Source organism: Sarcophilus harrisii, chromosome 1 (assembly GCF_902635505.1).
Source record: "Sarcophilus harrisii chromosome 1, mSarHar1.11, whole genome shotgun sequence".
Lineage (NCBI taxonomy): Eukaryota > Metazoa > Chordata > Mammalia > Dasyuromorphia > Dasyuridae > Sarcophilus > Sarcophilus harrisii.
The window spans coordinates 634,539,028-634,564,296 of NC_045426.1; the positions used below are offsets into that span (position 1 = coordinate 634,539,028).

The window sequence follows — 25,269 nt, forward strand, 5'->3', positions numbered from 1 at the left end:
ACAAGAGGCTCCAAATGAATTCATAACTTAGTCATAAAGGGTAACATCATAAGCAAATTAGAGGAGCAAGGAAAAAATTAATTACCTGTTATATCTATAAAAAGGGGAAGAAGAAGAACCTAGAACCAAATGAGACAGAAGACTCAAAAGGAAGTAAACTGGACAAACATTCTTCTTCCCTCTTATCCTCATGCATTTAAAATTAGAAAAGAAACAAGTAAATGGAAGGATGTATATAGAACTAATTCAAAATCTATTTTAAAAAATCATTTTTCCCTTCACATGATAAAGGTTATGAACAGATTCTTCTTAAAAGAAGAAATCCAACTATCCACAATCATATTGAAAATGTGCCACAAAGAAACTAACCATCCATATAATACTAGACTCTATGTGGTCCCCAAAGAGATCAAAGAAAGAGGAAACAATGTTTTTTTTTCAAAAAGACCTCTTCAAATTCGAATACTTTATGTTTAAATGTTATTATTCCCTGATTCACAGACACAAGAAAAAATTAATAATTCTAAGTAACAAGTAGTCCCTTCCATGAATAATTCTCTTTTGCACATTGAGTTGATGTTACCTGCAATACCAGCTGCACTGTGTATTTGACAATTTCAACTAAATTTCATTGTGCAAAAACACTATTACTTATGGAAGGGACTACTTGTTGCCCAAGTTTAATTAGTTCAGGGTTGTTGATTGGCTTTTGTTTACTGACACTGTTTATTCCACATTTATTTTATTACATATTTCAATAAAATATTACTTGAAATTTTATTTCTGATCATCCTTTAATTTCTTCTATCCATTGCCTAGATATTACAGAGCAAATTTATTTTATCTAATTTTTTTTGTTATATTTTAGATTCTGAGGTGTCTTTCTCACAAACCCACATTAGAGAAGGCTAGCATTTAACTAAAATTTATATGTGAAACTATGTAACACATATTCATATATATCAGTTCTTTCTCTGGAGATGATTAGTTTCTTCCTTTGTAATTGATTTGGATGTTCATATTACTCAGACTACCTTAGCCATTCACAGTCAATCTTCAAACACTGTTGGTACTGTAGACAACATTCTCTTGATTCTGCTCATTTCATGCAAATCATTCCATCCTTTTGTAAAATCAACTTGCTCATTATGTCTTACACATAAGACTATTTCCACCTAAATCATATCACAATTTTTTTTAGCCATTGCCAGTTGATGGGCAAACTCACAATTTCCAGTTCTTTGCCATCAACAAAAAGAGCTTTTACAAATATTTTTAAACATAAGGTTACACAAATCAGTTCTAATAGAGCAGTAATGAACTGAACCAGCTACACCCAGTGAAAGAACTCTGGGAAATGAGTATGAACCACTACATAGAATTCCCAATCCCTCTTTCTATATTGTAAAACCCACCAGCTACACCCAGTGAAAGAACTCTGGGAAATGAGTATGAACCACTACATAGAATTCCCAATCCCTCTATTTTTGTCCACCTGCATTTTTGATGCAGGTTCCTTCACAGGTTAATATTGTACACTATTTCAAAGTCTGATTCTTTTTGTACAGCAAAATAACTGTATGGACATAAATGCATATATTGTATTTAACATATACTTTAACATATTTAACATGTATTGGTCAACCTGCCATCTGGGGGAGGGTATGCGGGGAAGGAGGGGAAAAATTGGAACAAAAGATTTTGCAATTGTCAATGCTGATATATATATATATATATATATATATATATATATATAGGTTACATTTCTTTTTCCTGATCATCTTGAGAAACAGACCTAATAGTGGTATTGCTATGTCAAAGAGCATATAGTTTTTAACTCTTTGGGCACAGTTCCAGATTGTTCTCCAAAATGATTGAACCAGTTCATAGTTCCATTAACAGCATCCCAATTTTTCCAAATCTCCTCCAACACTTGACATTTTCCTCTTCTATTATTTTAGCCAATCTGATAGGCGTGAGATTTAAAAGTTGTTTTAATTTGTATTTCTCTAATCAAAAATGATTTGTAGCTTTTTTATATGAATATATATGGTTTTATAGTAATGATGAGCAGAATGATTTCAGAAAAACCTAAGAAAATTGATGCCAAGTGAAATGAGCAGAGCCAGATACAAGGTTAGCAATACTGTAATGATGATCAACCGTGAAACATTTAGAAATTCAATACTATGATCTAAGAAAATTCCAAATGCTAACAATCTCTAAAGAGAGATCTGATCAACTCTGAGTGCAATTAAAGTATACTTTTTTTATTTTTTTTTGCAACATTTCTAATATGGAATTTGCATGTTTAATATGGGATTTGCATGACTTCAAGTGCACATTTGATATATTTCTTGCCATCTCAATGGATAGGGGAGGGGTTAGAGAGAGAATTTAGATTTCAATTTTTTTTTAAATGTAAAAAATAATTTTTTCAAAAGATCACATAAGACAACTTATGCCTCTAAATGAGAGAGAGTGTGTGTGTGTGTGTGTGTGTCTACAGACAGTACAAGAAGAAGAAGACCTTGACTCACCCCCAAAGCAATTCTCTTTCTGTGGTTCTTCACCACAGGATCAAATGGTCTGCTGATATGTGAGAAGCAAAATTGACTTGCTGTGTTACATACCTACCCAGTGGTATGTCTGATTCTTTCATTCACATTGTCATCTTTGGTACTAAAACAGCCACAAGGCTCAAGTGCTATTACTACCCCATTTCACTGTTGAAGAAACTGAAGCAGATAGAGATCATACAATTTGCTCAGAATAATCAGGTTAGTTAAGAGTCTAAGAGCATATTTGAACTCAATTCTTCTTATCTTGGACAGTTAGGAAGATTAGTAGATAAAGAGTCTAGTCTGGAATCAGGAAGACATGAGTTCAAATCTGACCCTGGATGGTCTGGGCACATGACTTATAATATCATTGTGCTTCAGTTTCCTTATCAAATGAGCTAGAAAAGAAAATGGCAAACCATTCCAGTATCTTTGCCAAGAAAATCCCAAAAGGGGTCACTAACTGAAAATGAATAAACAACAACTTCCTATCTTGGGATCCAATTTCAACACCTACCTACCTCAAAGGAAGGAACTATATCTTACATATAGCTATGAATATAGAGTACTCAAATGAATGAATTAATAACCACATTCTTTTAATCAAGAGGGATTCTCTATCTTATAATCCTCCAACAGAAAGAGAAAACATTAAACTGTTTTAACATTAAAAATACAAGAAACTAGGTTGCTGTACGATGCTATATAGAATCAATCCATTATAGCTAATTTACTTAACAATATTTTACTGTAAGCCCTGGGGGAGATAAAGAAGACTAGAATATCAACCCTCAGGGAGCTTACATCAATAAAGCTTACAACAAATGAAAACTACAAAATAACACCAACATCAACACACACACACACACACACACACACACACACACACGCACGCAAAATTATAAATAAAAGGGGGGAAAAATGGGAGGCTTGTTAGTAGAATTGGCTTTTAATCTGGGGCATGAACAAAGATAGGAAAGTAGCAAAATTAAGAAATACATACTCAGAGAACAGAAACAAGTCCAGTTCTGAAAATTATAGAAGCAACATGTTTAGATCTTATTTGAAAAAAAGTAAATTGCTACACAACCTTAAGAACTAGGGAGAACAAGCAGCATTCTTTTTTTTTAACTATTATTCCAATATTCCTTACCTGGATGAAATAAAAACTATATGCAAACCTCAGATCGGGACCCTGAACCACTTCTTTAACACAAATAAAACATTTAGAGACCTACTTCTTTTGGTCTGTGTCAAGACACTGGCAAATACTTATCCTTTAAAGTACAAAGGTATATTATGGAATAAGTAAAATGAATTTTTCCAAATATAGATATGGAAAAGTGATTACTGATGGATCAGTAAAATGTGGAAAGAGGGAAATCAATTTATGATCCTTTTATTAGCTCATTTTATACCAGTATCAGTCATAAAACAACAACAACAAAAAAATTCAAATTTATTTGCACTTTTACTCTTTCTTTCTATCCCCCAATAATTAATCAAAAAACATATCTGAACTTTACAACCATAAACTGACATCACCCACAAGACTCTTATCAACATACAGTGGGACTGCCACGAAAGTTAACCAAACGGTCAAGAATTAACCAAAAGCTGATGAACCAGTTTAGTGACAATTTCATACAGATCCCCACCCTAGAGAAAGTTACATAAAGACCTTTTCTAAAGTAAAATGCAAAATACTTATCTCTTTTTTAACATTAATTACAGCTGGTCTTCTTATTCTTTTTTTTATAAAATACTTAATTTTACAATTTCATTTAAACTTTTAAAGCCTTTTTTGTCAAGACAGCCAAAATATTTCACAGGATGGAATCCCCAATGTGCTACTTTTTATTTTGTAGTTGGCACAGTTGAAAAGAAAACTTGAATATTTTAAATTTTATATCAAATTATTAAAAAAAAAAATTACGGTCTGCTAAGATAAATACCATCCTTAGCTTACAATGCTAACAAAAGATAAAAACCTATAGAGCACCAAAAAAAAAAATCAGTGTGTCCACATGACTTAAAAAGCATGTAAATAAAACCCTTAATTATCACTACCATGACCATCACAATTACTATTACTTACTAGTTCAGCTGGCTGGCTGGGTGAATTTTCACAAATCACTTACCTTCTCAAGATCATAGCTTCTTTATAATGGGGGTCAAATTAGATGGCTTTCAAGGTTACTCCTGGTTCTCGGTATGATTCAGAGACAAATGTCTTCTTATTTTTAAAACAAAAAATAGCAATAACTCTTCTATACTCGAAAGGACATTTTCTTAATACTGATTCAAAACAAAGATGGCTGAAGAGCTATCAGTGCAAGAACACTAAATTCTATTTAGAAGAGTTAGAAGTTCTACCTCTGCCATATGATTAGCATTATTACAGGTCATGACTGTGATCCCTCTGAAACTGCTTCCTCAATTATAAAACCAGGCATAAAAATTATTTTGCTCTATCTACCCTCAGGATATCAATCCTTAGGGAGCTTACAACAAATGAAAACTACAAAATAACACCAACACCAACACACACAGAGATGCGAAATTAGAAATAAGAGGAAAAAAGAGAGGCTTGTTAGTAGAATTGGCATTTAATCTGAGGCATGAACAAAGATAGGAAAGTAGCAAAATTAATACACACACACACACACACACACACAACAAGTCCAACTCTGAAAATTATAGAAGCAACATGTTTAGACCTTACTTGAAAAAAAATAAATTGCCACACAACATGTTAAGTTGTTATATCACAAGGAAACTCATTTGTAAACTGGTTGTCTATGCAAATGTATTCAAGTTAAAAAGCAATAAGGTTTATAATGACCTTATTTGAACAAAACAGTTCTCTAGGACAGATAATACAATTATTCTCCTTCTTGATTTTACAGGTAAAGAAATTGATGCAAAGAGAGCTTAATTGACTTTGGTTACAAAGCTAGTAAATAGAAGTGAGAGCCAGCCAAGATGGCTTCCTAGATAGAATCTAGAAATATGGCTGGCTTCCCTATATCTATTCTCAGAAACCTAAAATTCACACCAGACAGGTATGATTAAGAAATCCCCTGGAAAAACTACACTCCCTTCTTCTACCAAGGAACAACACGAAAAAACTCAGTCGATAATCCAAGGACCATAAAAAAGGATTCTAACAGCATCAGCTACCAGCCAGTGTGTTATTTAGCCTGCCAGGCTCTTTGCCTGGAGACAGTAGATTACCTCTAGATTGGTTGCAAACTCATGGTGGGGGAAATTACTAGCAAGCATGGAAAGCAAGCACCTCTGACCTAAGCATCCCAGAGCTCACCCTTTTTTGAGATGCCATAGAAAGTTCTGAAGATCCAAGATCAAACCTCAAACAGGAGAGAAAGATCAGCCAAGAACCTGGGTGACCCAAGGCATGACCAAGCAAGGTCCACCATCCCATTCAAAAGTACAGGAGGGGTGAGGTCAACTTCTGGTACAAAGCCCCAATCCAGGAACTATAGTTAAAAAGATGAGTAAAACAAGAACAAATCAGTATAAAAATTATCACAGAACTAGAAATTCTTCAAAAAGGAGCAAGTAACTTAGTAACTGCAAACCATGACTCGAAGAGAAAAAATGGATTTTTTTTTTTTTTTTTTACAAGAACCACACACACCTAGAAGAAATGAAGCAGAAGATAAAAATCAAATAAAAGCTTTTAGGAAAAAAAGAAAAAGTAGTTTAGAAGAGAATGAAGTAAACAAAAATATAAATAAGCAAGTAATGTTACCTCTGAAAGCTAGAATAGATCTAACAGAAATTATAAAACAACAAAAGAATATTAGAACAAAAATCAGAAGATTGAAAAAATAAATTAACAATATTATTTACATAGCACTTTAAGATTTGCTAAGCAGTTTACAAATATCTAATTTTCACCTGATTCTCATAATAACTCTGGGAGGTTGGTGCTATTATCGCCATTTTCCAGATGAAGAAACGGGCAACAAAGTGTAGCAGAATTTGAAATTTAGATATTCCTGACTCTAGGTCGATAAGCTGATTTTAAAAAACTGAACGGGAAAACCAGTCAAGGAGAGATAACTTAAGACTCACCATACTCTAAAAACCATGAGTGAGGGGCTGGGGAAGAGGTATGAATATTCAGCTACCAGATATGGTCAATGAATGCCCAGATCCATTAGACCTAGAGGATAAAATGAAGATTGAAAGAAGTCAAACATTTCCTTTATAACTCCCCCCCAAAAAGTCCCAAGAATATTACCACCAAAATCAATGAAAGGAAAAATACTGTAAACATCCCAAAAAGAAGCAGTTCAAGTACCAAGGAACCAGTCAGGTCCACATGACTTGGCAGCTTCTACTAAAAACCAAGAGATCTGAAAATACAATATTCCAAAAGATAAAAGATAACAACCAAGAATAACTTATCCCACAAAGGGGTATAATCCTATGTGAAGAGAAATAAATTTTTAATGAATTAGAGAGGTTTTCAAATATTTCGGATAAAAAAAAATTTTGCTTGAATATGATTTTGGTTAGAGTTTCCCCTCATTTGACTGTTTTAGTAATGAGATGATTCAAGACAATTCCAACAAACTTGGGCTGGAAAGAGCTAACTGCATCCAGAGAGGACTATGGAGACTGAATGTGGATCACAGCATAGTATTTTCTCCTTTTTTGTTGTTTGCTTGGTTTTTTTTTTTCCTTCCTCACCCCCTCCCCATCTTCTGATCTGATTTTTCTCAGCATGATAAATGTGGAAATATGTTTAGAAGAATTGCATACGTTTAACCAATATTGGATTACTTGCTGTCTAAGTAAAACAAGGTGAATGTTGAAAACTATCTTTGCATTTTTTTTTAAAAATAAAAAGCTATTACTATAAAAAATAAATCTTTTTTTTTAAAATGGTTTCTTATTTTAGTTTTTTAATTGGGAAGAGATATAAGGAGAGGGTTAGTAATTGATATTACTATTGAACCCAAGATTGTCCACAAAATAGGAACACAAAAAGGCATCGCTAGTCACTCAGCTTTTAATTTAGTTTCTATATTCCTTATTGTACACCAAAGGAGGTCAAAACTAATTTTTTGGACTTGAATTGTTTCCTATGCACATACCTATGTGGTATTCACCAGAAAAATCTATCTTATCCATTTGAGGATGGTAGTGTTCATGTACTATGTAATTTAGTATTGATCTTACTGCTTTAAAAATCAAAACATTTTACATAAATTGAAACTAATCTGCTAAAGTATTATTCAAGTATTTCTACTTTTAAAAGGAAAGCTGACTGGATTTGAATTTCCAGTGAAAAATTCAAGTTAGGTAAGATTTTTACAAATAGGATCATTTGTACAGTTAATCTTCTATTTGTCATATGATACGTTTCCCCCTGTTCTACTTTTCTTTCAGCTATCAAAGTTATTTCTCAGGTTTAAAGAGGAAAGATCGCTTTAAAAGCACCAGAAAATAGAAGAAAAGACAGTTTCAAATACTAAGTTTTTATATTTGTTAGCCCAGTGATTATCAATCAACAGATCTTTATTAACTATTATTTAATTTCTGCCACTATGTTAGGCAGCTAGGGAATCAAGGATTGTCTCTGATCTCAAGCAGTTTACATTCTATAGTGAAAAATACCACTCTAACCATAAGTAAATACAAGTTAATAGTGGGATTAGGTAAAAGTAGGGGAGAAGTAGGGGAGGTAGGAAGAAAAGGGGAGGGATCAACAAAGGCCTCTTCTTAGAGAGAAGGTTTGGAGGAAGCTTAAAGGAAGCTAGTGAGGAGAGAGTAGAATCTAGGCATGGGTGAACAGCGTGTGTTAAAAGTAGGGAATGAAATGTCATCCATGAATAATAGCAAGTGAGTTTGTTGGTGACTCCATGAGACATGTGGGGTTTTCTTGGCAAAAATACTGGAGAGGTTTGCCATTTCCTTTTCCAGCTCTTTTGATGAGGAAACTGAGGCAAAGAAGGCTAAATTACTTGCTCAGTAGCATGGTAAGTGCTTGAGATCAGATTTAAAATCAGAAAATGAGTATTCCTGACTTCGGGCCCAGTGCTCTAATTACTGCACCATCAAGAGTAGATGTTAGAGCAGAAATAAGTAAAGTATATATTGGGGAAATTTTTAAATTATAAAAAGGAGGGCGGGGGGGGGGAGGGTTGATATTTTATTCTAGAGGCAAAAAGAAGCCATAGGAGAGAGAGAGGAAGGAATCATTTACTAAACAGCTACTACATTTTAAACTTTACAAATATTATCATATTTGATCATCACAACAACCCTGGAAAATAAGCTCAATTATTGGTTCCATTTTACACCTGAGGAAACTAAAGCACAGTGAAGTTAAGTGGCTTTTCCAGAATCATGAATCCACTGAATAAACTGGATTTGAATCTGGATGTTGTCCTAATTCCAGATTGTCTCTAAACAACTTAAGAATTTTTGTGTATTACAGAAAATGTTCTCCAAAATAGAGACTGGGGCAATTACTAGGCTACATTATTAGAGAGTAACTCCCTCAGCATTACAACCAGGTTAACATTAGTACTAGTATTAATTAATCTTAGTCCTCCAAACAAAAAATATCCTTTCGCCCAAAAGACAAATACTAAGGACATGCATTTGCTTTTTTATTAAGAGCTGGAGCCCAAACTCATTTCTAGCATACATCTTTCTTGAGACTTTCTTCATTCCATTTTCTCCCTTTCTCCTCCTAGTCACTGATCATAATTAAATCTCTTTGGCCAGCATTTCTTCACCTACTGGCTCCCAAAATGTAGGTATACACAGAAGGCATAGTTCTTGGACCCCTCTTTTCTTGACAGTGCCATCCTTGGAGATCTCATCTACTCCTACAGCTTTAGCCATAACCTTTATTATAATGATTCCCAATTTTTTTTCTTCCTTTTTTTTCTTTTTGCTGAGGCATTTGGGGTTGTGACTTGCACATAGTCACACAGCTAAGAAGTATCAAGTGTTTGAGGCCATATTTAAACTTAGGTCCTCCTGACTTCAGAGTTGGTGCTCTAGCTACTGTGCCATCTAGCTACTACCCCTGATTCCCATTTCAAGTGCTTCTTAGACAGCAAAATATCACTTTGATATCTTCAACTGAAGTCCAAAACTAAACTTATTATTTCCCTACTAAAATCTGGCCCTCCTAAACTTTCCTTTTTCTGTTAATAATACCACAATGTCACATCATCCAAACACAAAGTCTCAAAATTAAGTCATCTGTACCTTTTGCTACTCCCTCACTACTTATATTTTAATGAGCTGTCAAATGCCCTCCCCTCCATGATCTTGTTATGTCTGTGCCTCCTTTATATTAGCATTGAAATCACACTAGTTTGCCCAATTATCTCTCAACCCCAATTAGTCTTCTTGCCTCCAATCTCTCTCCTAATTCACCATTCTCACGGTCATCAGTCATTTTTTTTCCCTAATAAACATCCAATTTTATCACTTCCCCACTTCAAAGTTTTTACTGCTACGCCCCAAATACTTAACCAAATAAAATATATGAATTAATTAATTAGTCTTAGATGACACCACAGTTAGGTAGATTTGGAAATGGTTAAATAAATGCACACAAAAAACAATTATTGATGGGTCCATAATACCTTGGAGAGGAGAATCTTATGGTATACCAAGGATTGCTCTATCTATCCTTGGTCTTATATTAGTCAACATTTTTATCAATTACTTAAATGTAAGAATGAATAGCTTGGTTGTCAGATTTGCAGATGGCATAAAACTCAGAGGGATAACTAATACGCTGAATACAAACAATAGTCCAACTCCAAAAAATTCTCAATAAGTTTGAACAAGATTATATCAATCCCTTTAAAATTTCAAGTCCTATGTATGGATCCATAAAAATTAATTTCATAAATACAAGATGAGGGAAGTTAAACTAGAAAACATTTATATGAAAAAAGATATTGGAATTTATATACATCGCTCAGATTGGCTAAGGTGACAAGGAAAAGATAATGACGAATGTGAGAGGGGATGTGGGAAAACTGGGACACTGATGCATTGTTGGTGGAACTGAAAGGATTCAACCATTCCGGAGAGCAATTTGGAACTATGCTCAAAAAGTTATCAATCTGTGCATTCTTTTTGATACATCAGGGTTTCTACTGGACCTATATTCCAAAGAGATCCTAAAGGGGAGAAATGGACCCACATCTGCAAAAAATGCTTGTGGCAGCCCTTTTTGTAGTGGCTAGAAACAAGAAATTAAGTGGATGTTCATCAATTGGAAAGTGGCTGAATAAGTTATGGTATATGAATGTTATGGAATATTATTGTTCTGTAAGAAACAACCAGCAGGTTGTTTCAGAAGGGCCTGGAGAGACTTACATGAACTGATACTAAGTGAAATGCACAGATCCAGGAGAGCATTATACAAAAGGCAACAACAAGACTATACAATGATCAATTCTGATGGATGTGGCTCTCTTCAACAATGAGATGGTTCAAACCAATTCCAAATGTTCAGTGATGAAGAGAGCCAAGTACACCCAAAAAGAGAACCATAGGAGCTGAGTCTGGACCACAACATAGCATTCTCACTCTTTCTGTTGTTGTTTACTTGCATTTTGTTTTCTCTCCCAGTTTTTTTTTTCCTTCTTGATCTGATTTTTCTTGTGCAGCAAGATAACTATATAAATGTGTATACATACATTGGATTTAACATATATTTTAACATATTTAACATGTATTGGACCACCTGCCATCTAGGGGAGGAGGTGGGGGAAAGAGGGGACAATTTGGAGCAGAAGGCTTTAAAAGGGTCAATGTTGAAAAATTATCCATGCATATGTTTTGTAAATAAAAAGCTTTAATTAAAAAAAAAAAATCTTGGAGTTTATTAAAGCACCAACTCAATGAGTCACCAGTGTGACATAATAGTCAAAAGAGCTTATAATATCTATTCTAGGCTATACTAAAAGGAAGTTTATAATTGGGTCTGACCATAACCGGAGGTGATCTGTAACAAGCATCAAATTCTAGGAAAACCACTAATTTATTGGTTAGCTCTTTCTGAGTAGCAAAGAATTGGAAATTGAGAGGATGTCCAATAATTGGGAAATGGCTGAACAAGTCTCGGTATATAATTATGAGGGGATAGTATTATGCTAGAAGAAAAAATCAGAATGATTTTAGAAAAACCTGAAGAGACTTATATGAACTGACACAAAATTAAGTGAGCAGAAGCAGGAGGACATTGTATACAGTAACAGCAATACTGTACAATAACAATTGTTAATAACTTAAATATGCTCAGCAATACAATTATCTAAGACAATTTCAAAGATTTCATGATGAAAAATGCTATCTACCTCCAAAGAAAGAACTGATGAAGTCTGAATACAGATAAAAATAGACTATTTTTGTTTCATTTTTCCCCAGATTAATTTTTTTGGGGGGAGAGAGAAGATAGAATGTTTTCTTTTACAACATGACTAATATAGAAATGTTTTGCATGACTACATATACATAACCTACATCAAATTTCTCACCATCTCAGGGAGATGGCAGGTGAGAGACTTTTAATCTCAAAAATTTAAAAAGCAAATATTAAAATTTGTTTTTATGTACAACTGGGGAATAAATTATTCTTTAAAATAAAGAAAAGAAATAGAGAACCAGAAGCAAACTGGAATGAATCTGTAGAAAAGCAACCAAAATGGTAAAAGAACTAAAGAGCATGCCATGCAAGATTTGGATAAAAGAACTGGAACCATTTTCCCAAAAGACTTAAATAGTGCAACCAGCTTCAAATATTTTAAGGGCTATCATGTAAAAGAATGATTAGCCATTAATATGCAAATTCTAACTTGTTATAAAGAAAAAACTTACCAGCAGGACTTCCAAGTCACTATGACCAACAAGCAGGAAGGCTAGGGACTTTCTCAAATCATCAAGATCTTTTAAAACCCCTCCAAAATAAGAATTATGCCCACAAATGCATAAAGCTAGCTGTCTCCCAAACCCTAAACAGATAAAAACATCAGAAGAGGCTAACACCTCTAAATCCCCAAAGTTCTTCTTTCAGCCTCTCCTACCCAATCAGCCATCAGGACTTTCTTGAAACTTTACAACAGAACTTCACTTGAGCCTCATACCTTTCCTGCAGCCCAGAAAATCAAAAGGAAAGACACCTGCTAGGGCTGGGACTATGTTGTGGCAGCCCTTTGAGACACAACAGAACTCAACCAGGGGACTGAGTAACATAGGAACTTGGAGCAAGTTCCATAAACATTTATTAAGCATCACCATGTGCCAGGTACTTCACTAAGAGTGTACTTTTACAGTTTAAGTTTAAGAACTTTTATAAAAGTATATACAAAGCAAGCTATAACCAGGATAAATAGGAAATAATTAACAGAGGGAAGGTACTGGCATTAAGAGAAGTTGTAGGAGGTGGGATTTCAGTAGAGACTTAATGAAATAGAAGGAGGTCAGTAATCCGAGAAGAGAGAGAGAGCATTCCCAGTATGGGAGAGAAAAAATCCAGAGCCAAGTGATGGAAGTAGTTTTAACAACCAGGAATCCAGTATCACTGAAGCAAAAAGGATCTTTTGAAGAGTTAGGTCTCAGAAAACTGGAAAGGTAAAAAGGGGTTAAGTTATGAAAAGCTTTGAATGCCAAAGAGAGCATTTTGTATTTGATCCTGGAGGTAACAAGAAGCCACTTTACTGAGTAGGGGGTAACATGATCAGACTTGAGTTTTAGGAGAATCACTTTAGAAATTGAATGGAGAAAAAGTTGGAATGAGGAGAAAATTGAGGCAGATAGACCTACCAGCAGACTTACTACATCTTGCACATGTGCATACCCATCAGCTCTGAAACAAAGGAAATCAGTTCTGTACATCCCAGAAATTACTTACTTGAGGGCAGAGAGAGCAAGAATTATGAAATTTGAATTGCCCAATATGGAGAAGAAACAAGACAGCCAAGGCCCAGACCGCTGGAACATCACCCAGAGGAAGGAATCGGGGGATATAGAGGAATATCAAGGAAAAGAACTGAAACTAAGATCTCCCAAGTTGCCTTAAACTTGAACAAATAAACCAACAAGAAAAGATATTAGCAAAACTATATAAGACAAAGGAAAATTAATATATACCTGATGAGGTAGATGATCCTGCGAATTCTCAAGAGAGCATGAAACTATAGCTGAATATTCCTGAATAGTTTGAGAAAAAAATAAGAAGTATGAAAACAATAATCATCCACAAGTGGAATGGGCTGTCTTGGGAGGTAGTGGACTCTCCTTTATTGGAATTTCAAACAAAGGTTACATGACTATATTTTAGAGGATATTGTAAAGGCATTCTGGGCCAGTTGTGAATTAGACTAGATAGCTTCTGAGGTCCCTTCTAGCTCTTAAAAGACATTCTATGATTCTAAGATGAGATACAAACACTCATGTAAACCTTAGAAAGGTTCGGTAACATCAACTGGGGAATAAGTAAATTGTGATACATGAATGTGAAATAATTGTTGCTTAATTATTTTTTTTTAAAAAGATGACTATGAAACATTCAAGGAAGTACAGGAAGACAAATGAGCTGATGTATGGAGAAATAAGCAAAACCAAGAGAATAATATACACAACACTGTTAATAGAACCCCCCAAAAATGAAAACTACAAGCTATGTGATCCTAATGACCAACCTCCCACCTTCCCTTCTTCATTGAAGTAGAAGCTGATTACTAATCAGACTTATTTGATATGTTGCTTAATATTTTAAGGAACCATTTTCTTCTTTCTCTTTTGTTCTTTATTATAAGACTTGACTTCTTTTGGTAGGAATACAATGAGAAGTGAAGATAGTTTCCATCAACCTATAGAAATTAAAAGTTGGAAGAAGAAAGTAAAAGTAAGCAAATTATTTCATCTCATAATATAATATAACTTTTTCCAGATTAAACAACCTATTTTAATCACTCTTCCCTTACCCGTTAAGATTATTTATAGTATATTAATATGCATTATCAGTATGTTATTTTGTAAAGAATAGGACTTTAGATGTTCATTAAGTACATTATAAATGATTCCTTTCACTCCTGGAAAACGTGAGACAACATATGCAAATATTGGTAGTTATTTTTCAAGGCAAGAACTATGTTGCAAAATGATGGAATCTATGAACTGGAAAGGGACTTGGAGATCAAATATCAAGTCAAACCACAAACTTCACATAAAGAAACTAAGACTCCAAGAATTAAAATGACTTACTTGGAACTCATTCAGCTTTAAAGTAGCAGGGTAAGGCCTAAACACCCAAGATTCCCTGGCTTCCTGTCAGGTGGTCTTTTTTTCCCTATTAATTCCTAATAAACTGAATCTTGGATGTTTAGTCAGAAGGGACTTTGCCTTAGTCAAAGTACTCATCATACATACACTATTCAATGGATGCTCTTATTTTCCTACATGTAAAATTATTCATCTACCTTCCTCAATGATCTAAAGGCACATTTTTACAACAGTATTTTATCAATGCTTTGGGGGGAGAAAAAAGTGATTTCATACCCTGAATGAAATCTTTAAACATGAAATCTTTAAAAAGCCAATTACAAACAAGTTGAATTAGGATGAGGACTACGCATTAAGAAGCTTAAGAGAAATTTCTTATTCAAAATGCATTCTGAAACTGTCACATTCCAAAAGATGTTTTTCATAGATTTAAGTGCAGCAATTAAACTAATCTAGATTAAGATTGCTTTTTGTCATGGGAGAGAAAGGAGTGATTCAGATTATCTATTACACCCACAGCAGACAGAGGAGTGTTTACATTCCAGTTTAAAATGTTCCTCTCAAAACTCTTTTACATCACTCCTTTACTACTACAATTTTTCTTTCTGTTAGATTTTCACTATGTAAAACAATTCTTCCTCCTGTGTGGAGAGAGAGAAGTAGGACTATAATAATTAAATCTAGCCCAACGAGCAAGTAAGCGCTAGAGATCTGAAAACAATAATAAAAAATTTTTCCTACCTTAATTAGTCTATAAGGGACACATTATATATATGAAAACTGGAAAAAGAAGAGAACACTAAACAGAAGAATCAGAAAAGGCTTCCCCCAAAAAGATATGTACAAAATTTTTTATAAAGAGCTCTATTTGTGATAGCAAGGAACTGAAAATTGATGAGATATCAATCAATCGGGGAATAGGCTGAACAAGCTGTAGTATAAGATTAGGATGGAACATTAACAGTGCTAGAAGAAATGAAGGATTAAAAACCTGGAAAGACTTACATGAATCAATGTGAAATGAACAGAACTAGTAGAACATGGTTCAGAATAACAGCAATAATGTACAATGACCAACTGTAAATGACTTGACTATACTCAGCAATACAATGATCTAAGACAATTCCAAAGATTTCATGATGAGAAATGCTATCCACCTCCAGAAAAGGAACTGATGAAAGTCTGAACAAATCAAAGTACACCATTTTTCACTACATTTTTTCATGTTTTTTTTTTTTGGGGGGGGGGGGAGGCTATTTTTTTTTCACAATATGACTAATATGGAAATGTTTTACATGACTGCACATGTATGACCTATGTCCAATTGCTAACTCTTAAAAAGGGAGGTTGAAAGAAGGAAGAGAGCGTAAGAGAATTTGGAACTCAAAAATTTTTTAAATGTTAAAAATTATTTTTATATGCAATTGAGAAAAAAATATTAGTTTTTTTTTTGTTTTGTTTTTGGTTTTGTTTTGTTTCTTTAAAGAGGGGAACTAGTACATAAGGATTCCTTGAAGGAAGTTGGGAATTTTAGAAGGCAGCTGTTGAAAAAGGAAGGTAGTGCAGGTATGGAAAAACACTAGGGGAGAGGAAAATGGAATGCCAAGGTCAAGAAACTACAAATAGGCCAGTCTGGTTGGAATAGAGAATATATAATGGGAATGTGCAAAAAGCTTAGAATGGTAGACTGGAGCCAGATTATAAAAGACAAAACAATTTGTCTTTTATCCTAGTAGTTACAAGGAAGCCACTCAAAAGTTCTTAAGTAGGAGAGTACCATGGTCAATTTCATAGTAGAGAAGTCTGGAGTTCAATTAAAATGTTGCAGTGACTAAGGGATAAAGAGGACTTAAACTATGGTGATGGCCACTGCATGAAGAGAAAAGAACAATGAACAAGAATTACTATGAAAGAATTGATATCATTTGCTAACTGCCTAGATATAGGGAAATTGAATCTATGATGTAGTGAAGAGTCAAAGATAACTTCAGGATTTTTAACCTAGTAACAACCAATGGCAATCCTCTCAACAAAAAAGAGAAATCTGAAGAGGATTCATTTCCCAACTGTTTTGCTGGGATTTAGTTTGAGATGTCAAGGCAGCTAATGATGAAGAATGGTGTTTAATATAACAAGTATGATACAAAATAAAAAATCAAAATATACAGAAGAGGAACAAAGTATGAAAATTTAAGAAAACAAATGAGATCAATTTAATGGCTCAGATCAAGAAAAAAAACAAAAGAGAAGGTGATATTTGACCAAAACACCTTTATTTCTCATTTTCCCTAGGATAACACTTTTCAAATAGTATTTCAGTTAACATCCACATCCACAAGTTATACACACACACATACACACACACACACACACACACACTCACTCTCTCTCTCTCTCTTGAAAATAAGTCTTGTGATTTCCATTATCAATTACAAGTTGTCTGAAATCATCCCAGTCCTAATTAATTCATCTCAGGCTAACTAAACACTAAAAGAGGGACTTTAAAATCACTATGCCTAGCCCCCCTCTTTTTATAGAGACTGAAGCACAAAGATTAAATGACTTTCACAAAGTCAAAGAATTAATTGGTATTAGTCATAACCCATTCTTCCACAGCATAGAAGATGAATTTCACTCTATGTTACAGGATGGAGAGAGGATAAGACAAAAGATTGGTAGTGCCAGTCTAAAGCTAGCTAAGCATTAAATTTCAATCAACCTAACATCCCTTTCCCTATCACCATTCTGTCTGATAATACATCAACTATACACACTATTTCAGTATCAGAAACCTAAGCATAAGCTTTAATGCCATATTTTCCTTATATTTTCCATTTGTAAATCCGCAGCAGGCTTTAATTGCATTGTGCTTTCCCTATAGACCTGCACAAATCACAGTTGCTTAATTCCTCCTCTAAAGAAAGAGAGGAGAGATTTGTCTTTTCTCTTTCTATACCTTCCCTTTTCTATTCCTTTTACCTCACAAATAAACATCTCCTGACCCATTTTCCAGTTCTGGAGAGTACTCCACTAAAAGAGATGGCTCAAAACATGGTGAATACTTGACTGCATGTTGACATACAAGAAATGGGATCACAGATCCAATCATAATGACCTCATTCCTCTTCCTCAAAGGGTGTACTGCATGTCCCTTTGGCTTTTGCACTGTTTATATGTCCCATGGCTAGAATACTCTCACTCTTTACTTCTGCCTGTTGGAACTCTGGATTTCTTTCAAGATTCAGTTGGACCCTTCTGAATAAGGCCTTTCTTGGTCCTGCTACCTGCTAAGGTTTTGTATATATCTATGTGTATGTGCATGTGATCTCTCCTATTTAACGTAAGTTCCTTCAAAGGGGGAAATATTTCACTTTGTCTTTGTTATTTCCAACGTGTGACACAATGTCTGATAAGGAAGTAACAAAAGCATGTTTGTTGACTGACTGAATTCATCTACCTAGAGCTGGACTTCACTTAGCACTGCCCACCCCTACCCCCATATTATGGAGCCAGTATAAGAGATAAGCCATTCTTTTAGCAAGAATGAGGGCAAGCATAATATCCACAGGACGGTGGAGTCTTCCCAAATATTAATTAGATCCTCTGTGGAGGATGAATAGGAGAACATAGATAAGAATTAAACAGAATAAAATATGTATGGATTGTGATCTTCACCAATGAAATGTAATGACAGATCTATTTAAGGAAGTCACCCTAGTACCTACCACATTACATTGTGCTTAGGAATTTTAGATGTCAAGTTCAACATTCATTTTGCAAAAGGGAAGGAAGGGTGGGAAATGAAGTTAAAAGTGCAACATTAAAATCAATGCAAAGTGACTTCATATTTGTAAAGAGTTTTGCATTTCTTGCCTTCTCAATAGATGGGAGAAGTGTGGAGGAGGGGAGAATTTGGAAATAAAAGTGAAATAAAATTGAATTCTTTTTTTAAAAGGAGAGAGAAAAAAATTAATGCAAAATAAAGGAATCTCTATCATTCATCTTCTTCACTAAGGCTGCTGTGTAATGACTATCTACCACTTCAGAATCAGTGTCTTAAAATTTTTTCTAATATAGTGTATGGCAACTAAATAACATTTTAGGGGAAATATGGTTCTTTTTTCCTTTATAATCATTTCTAATTTTTTTTTTAACTTTTTGAATAAAACCAAAATTCTTGTTCTGGATAATGAATTTTATGTATTATTTTTGAATTTTTTATTTCATTTACAATCTGCACTACTGTTTCAGTGATACATTCCTCAAATCTACCCATCTGTATGCAAACATCTATAATCATATACAAAGGCTGAATAAGTCTTGATTCAAATTTCTAGTATGTAATATCTAGGTCTAAAAGAAATCACTACCTTAAAAATTGGGGAAAAAAACCCACAAGAAAAAAAAACTGAAAAAAAAATTATAATTCAAAAGTCAAGATGGAACAGGATTATAATATTGTTAATATTCAAATTCACTCCACAAACACTTTGCTTATCTTATTTTCCAATAAAAATATGCTAATTCCTTAATGGACATAGACACTTTTTTTCCCCCCACCACTATCACTGGTAACAATATTTTCATTCTCAACCTAGAGACACCACTGAAACTGGTCTATTCTCAATGTTGTTCAGAAGATCCAATCCTAGATTTTTTTTTCCTGATGCAATTGGGGTTAAATGACTAGCCTAGGGTCACACAGCTAGGAGGTATTAAGTGTCTGAGGCCATATTTGAACTCGGGTCCTCCTGACTTCAGGGCTGGTGCTCTATCCACTGCACCATCTAGCTGCCCCAATCCTAGATTTTCTAACGAGTGAAACCCTCTTAGGACATTCCTCCTGTTCCATAACTTTTTTTTTTTTGCTTTGTGTTTTTGCTTATAATCTCTCTCCTCAGCTACTCTATTCTACCTCTCCTCCAATGCTCCAGGCCCAGGCAAGAATGTATTGTATATGGAGTAACTTTAAGTGGAAAAACTGTAGTTTCTTATTTGCTGAAACTAATAAAAACATTATTAGACAGGCAACCTAATGAATAACAAAACATAAGGATTCTATTGATTACATGAAATAGTTTATCCAATTAAGGGTATTTAACAAGTATTAATTGTAAAGGAAAATTTAAGAGACAATAAGAGTAAAGGTGAAAAGATAAAAAAAATCTATCTAAAACCAGGATACAGATGATATAGCTTTTGTCAGTAAAAGTTGAAGATGGGGAAATGGGAATGGGCAGAGTATTAGGTAGGCAAGTTCTAGTTTGATGTTAAGAATTTGGAGGTCTCTTGTTAAGGATTTAGTGGTCCTTCAGTTACTGGCAGAAGGAGTAAGGAGTCTTACCTCTAAGCCCTTGGGCCAGAGTGTGTGTGTGCTACTTCTGTGCGGGAGGAGGGGAAAGGGAAACTGTACAGATATTATGAAATGAAAGAATTCAGAGATAAGGAAACACAAAACTGGATCTCTTGGGTGACTATCTCTTGGGCAGAATCAAAGGAACTGGGAAAATCTGTAGGAAAGGGGGTCTGACTGGGTAGGATTTGGGTGGAGAGTGTGAGCCAGGTTTGCTTACTCAAGGACAAGTTAGTTATCCCAGGCTGAAGGGTGTTACTATGCCAGCCTTTAAGGGAAAAAAAGCTCTTACTGGAGAAGCTCCCGTCAGATAATTAGGGAGCAGCGCAAGCTGTCCCCCCTTGCAAGGTCAGCGGAGCAAAGGATGGGCAATGCAAGGTGGTCTCTGGGGGTAGGTAGGTGGGAAGGAAGAAGGGTAGAGAGTCAGGGCGAAGGCTCCATTCTTCAGGGGGTGGGGATAGGAAAGAAGACGGGCAGTGGAGATCCGAGGACAGCCGGTAAGGCTTCATAATGCAAGGCTTTGGGGAGAAAGTGGGGGACAGGCAAGAAGGCTCCACTGCAGGGGCTGGGGGAGGGGCGGGCGGTAGAGAAAGCTTCACGGCTAGGGCTGGGGGAGGTCATCGGTGGAGAAGGTTCCACTGCAGTGACTGGGAGGGGGAGCAGTGGAAAAGGGAGAATGGAGAAGGCTCCAATACAGAGAGTAGGAGCAAGTAGTAGGTAAGTGAGGGCTGAGGGGGGTGGCGCGTGAGGCAGTGTGGACAGGTCCACTCAGCGGGCTGGAGAGAGCAATGGAGAAGGCTCCACTGCAGATATTGGGAGAAGACTCCCCTGCAAGGGGGGAACAGGGAATGGAGAAAGCGCCCCCTGCAAAGATGGGGGTGAAGGGAAGGGGCAGTAGAGAAGGAAGGCAGTGGAGAAGATTCCCCTGCAAAGATGGGGGAAGGGGCAGTAGAGAAAGAGGGCAGTGGAGAAAGCTCCCCTGCAAAGGCTGGGAATGGGGGCAGTGGAGAAGGCTCCCCTGCAGAGATGGGGGGACGTGGAGAAGGTTCCCCTGCAAAGATGGGAAGAAGGCTCCTCTGCAGAGATGAGGGGGACATGGAGAAGGCTCCCCTGCAAAGATGGGAAGAGGCAATGGAGAAGGCTCCCCTGCAGAGATGGGGGGGACGGGGAGACGGCTCCCCTGCAGAGATGGGGGGACGCAGGGGAGAAGGCTCCCCTGCAGGGGCTGAGGGTCGGGGCAAGGGAGAAGGCTCTAACATGTACAGAGGAAGGAGGAGGTAGGTGCTGTTAGCAAGTGGGCAACAAAAAATAACAAACCCAAGGCCCGGGCAGAATCTAACGAGACATTTGGGCTTTGCGAGGGGTGAAGGGCTACCTGGGTTTGCCCCCCGGGACGGAGTTGCTAAGGGAGCCCGCTTGGGACGCCCGGCGAGCGCCTGAGCGGCAGCAGCCGGGAGAGGTGGGGGGTCGCCCCCCCACACCGTCAGGTGTAGGGAGGGGGAGGAGGCAGAAGCGGAGCCCGCGGGGGCGGGAGGGAGCGCGCAGCATAAACACACACAGACACACACAGCATACGCGCGTACCCACACACGCACACCCCGGCGCAGGCGGCCGAGGGCGAGGCCGGACCGAGGGACCGACGGACGCGGCAGGAAGGAAGGAACGGCGGCGCGGCCGGCCGGTTACCTGTCTCCTGCGGCCGCGGCGGCAAAGAGCCGAGGGGGCGAAGGCGGCTCCGCGGACGCCCGGCCCTGGGCCGAGGCCAGGAGGGGAGCCCCCGGGGCACGGCGGCGGGACGGCGGCGGGACTGTGGCAGGGGCTCCTCGGGGCTCGGCCGCTCGTTCAGTCCGTCGGTCAGTCAGTGCGAGCGCGCGCCGGGCGCTGAGGGGAGGAGCGGAGGGGGAGGGGAGGAGCGGCGGCAGCGGCAGCAGCGGCGGCGGCGGCGGCGGCGGCGCGGCTCCCGAGGCTGCGGCCGGCGCGCGGGGACAACGCCGCTTTATCGGGTCGGAAACAGCCGCTCCGCGCCGCTTCCGCTGACGCAGCGCCAGCCCCTGCGCCTCCTCATGACTATGCAGCAGCCGCCGCAGGCCGCACGGGGGAGGGGGGCGCGAAGACGGGGCGGGGCCTAGCAGCCACGGATTCCGCCCCCACCGCTTAGGCCCCGCCCCGCTCCGGCTCCGGCTCGTCCATTGGCTTCGTACTCCTGCATGCTCCACCCCCTGAACCCCCGCCGCGAATATAAACCCGATAAGCCCCGCCCCCGGAGCCCTCCTTTTTCGCATCTCTCTCCCACACACATATACAAACACTCCCACATACATACACACCCGCGCAGAAACACGTACCTGAGGGAGGGCTAACCCCGGCCCCGGCACGCTTCATCCCCTCCTTACACACCCCCGATCCCACATTAGGAAAGGAGGACGAGCTCCGCCCCTGGGCGTGCAAGAGATGCCCCCCCAACAACTGAGCAAGAGTGAGCTTCCCGCACCCCGTTAGTGCCTTTCTGCCTCCGGGCCTCTGCCTTTCCCACCGGAGGGCAGCAAGTCCCCTTCCCCGAAGGCATCCCCCCGGCTCCAGAGGGCAAACCCCGCCCCCAGCGTGCATAAAGCAGTCTGCCGCCCGACCCAGGTCGGACTTGCACTGCCCGCTGGGGCTCCAACGGTACCTCACGGAGCACCCTTCCCGAGCAGCCTAAGTCAGTCCCCCGAGTCCGTTGTCTCCCCCCCGTTTGCTCCTTCTGCTCTTCCCAGGCCACCCCGGGAGAGGCTGGCTTTCTGCCCCCAGCTCTCCCGGAGGAGAGGAAGCACGGAAGAGCCCCTCCTCTTCTGCCCCTCTTCGGGCCGAGCGTACGTACCTACAGCTCTAAGCTTGGGTTCTTACAACTAAGCAGTCCTGTTCTGGTAAACTCACTGAACTTCAAGTCAAGTGACCTGGAGCGGATAAAGTAACTTGCCTACTTTGAGATCTGGGGCAAATCACTCAGTTTCTTTTGGGACTTAAGTTTCCTTACTAGTAAAACACGGACGAAAGTAAGCTGTCCAGCCTACATCAGAGAACTGGAGATTCAGTTAAGATTGGTGCCTTGAAAAGTTATATTAAACAACATTAGATATCTTACAGGAGTGTCTCGTTAGATCACCTCCAAGGCGCCTTGTCAGAGATTCTATTTTGTTTTAGTGTCTTGTGAACCTGTGAATTTAATTCACAAATTCATGGGTTTAAAGAGATAATGGGGGCTAATCTTCACACCTTGCACGTGAAGAAACTGAAGTTTAGAGACTGATCACTGATCATCTTTATACAGCTACTAAGTAGCAGAAAAGAATAGGAACCCCGATCTTCTGACTGCGAATTCAGTTCGCTTTCTACTACAGAAAAATCACCTCATTTCTATCAGCCTTGGAACATCCGTGGTGTCCCAAAAGTCTTAGTGCAGTTTTCAGCTTCCCAAAGGTAGGTCTGGCCATGTAGTACAAGCAGCTATATGTACATGGATAGGCAAGTACACACACACACACACTCTCTTCCCTACTCAATATACTCCAATGGCTCCCTGTTACCTCCAGGATCAAATGCAAAATCTTCTGTTTGGCATTCAAAACCCTTCAAAACCTTCACTCCTTCCCTAGTCCCTATTTTCCCAAACTATCTTACTTTCCCTTCTTTACAAAAGTACTCTGAGGTTTAGTGAAACTGGACTTCTTGTTATTCCTCAAAAATACTCCATCTCTTAAGTATTTCTCAAGCTATCCCCCATGATATTCTCTCTTCTCATCTATATCTCCTGGTTTCCTTGGGTTTCTTCAAGCCCCAGTTAAAATCCTGCCTTCTACAAGAAGAATTTTCCTATCCCCCTTAACTCTAGTGTCTTCCTTCTGTTAATATTTCCAATTAATCCTCTATATATCTTGTTATTTGTGCTCTGTCTTTCCCATTAGAACTACCTTTTGCTTTTCTTTGTAAACCCAGGACTTAGTCTGGAGTGTCTGGCACATAGTAGGTACTTGTTGGCTAAGACTTTTGGGATGCATTGTGTATATAGACTTGTATCGATTCCCATTTTATTTGAAATTGTAAGGCATTTTTTATTTTATTGTCATAATATGAATAGCCACTCATATGCCACTAAAATTCTCCAGTTCCTCCAGTGACATCCCCCCACCTCAACCCCCACCCCCGGTTCTCTAAGGTATATCCCAAGAAAATAGATGCTCTAGCAGCTCCTATCAGACTGAAAGACCTATAACTAAGTGTGTGTCTGTCATCTGAGGAACATACTAGTTAAGTGCAAAGATCAGCATCATCAGAATACCACAAAAGTATTAATTTTTTGGTCCCAGAAATTCCTGTCAAATTTCTGTGGAACATCTGCCATCTGATTCAGTAGGAGGTACATCTGGATGGAGGAAAGCAGAAACTTTTTAATGTTTTGACTGTCCAAGAGTATGTAGCCCACAGACTAGGAACCACTTTCTTACCCCACCCTGCTTTTCTCCAGACAAGTAACAATATGAATAGGCTATTGGCTTAGGAATCTGGAAGACCTCAGTTCAGATCTCCCTGAGACATGTCACTATCATTATAATCATAGTATATGTGTAGATATGTATATATATATGTAATGTATATATATATATATCTATATATATCTACATATCTCCATTTACATAATAAGAACTAGAGGTATTATTCTCATTTTATAGTTGGTGAAACTTCAGTTTAGGTACATTAAATGTCTTACCCATCGTCACACAGCTAGGAAGTTTCAGAGACAGGACTTCTACAAAGTGTTTCTAACTCCAGTTCTAGCCCTCTCTCTCTAGCAAGCCAAAATTTGTAAAAAAAAAAAAAAAAAAAAAAAAAAATGGTGAAGGAGAACCAATATATTTTGATGTGACAGCAATAGTCTCATCTGGGAAATAAGGGGGTTGAATGGCCTGTAAGGTCCAAGACAGCTCCAGATATATGATTCTTTGCCCCTATCAGCTAAAGGAGAAAGTTTCCAGAAGGACCAGGAAGCAGTGATCAAAAAATATGCTTGCAGAGGAAAGGCTT

General features: G+C 37.9%; 1 protein-coding gene across 4 annotated transcripts in view; it reads right to left on the reverse strand.

Moving 5' to 3' along the window:
- The window catches only part of SLC45A4 (solute carrier family 45 member 4), a 135,709-nt gene extending 113,750 nt beyond the window's left edge, over positions 1 to 21,959 (reverse strand). Inside the window, exons 1-2 of one of the 4 annotated variants that reach the window (XM_031947268.1) lie at positions 21,898 to 21,929; positions 6,663 to 6,753 (exon numbers count right to left, since the gene is read on the reverse strand). The gene's annotated coding sequence lies outside the window, so the exon portion shown is untranslated. Of the gene's footprint in view, positions 1 to 5,886; positions 6,183 to 6,662; positions 6,754 to 13,724; positions 13,785 to 21,897 lie in introns of those variants that run through there. The other 3 variants (XM_031947267.1, XM_023496525.2, XM_031947269.1) reach the window with 3 other exon arrangements.
- Positions 21,960 to 25,269: the final 3,310 nt, after the last annotated feature.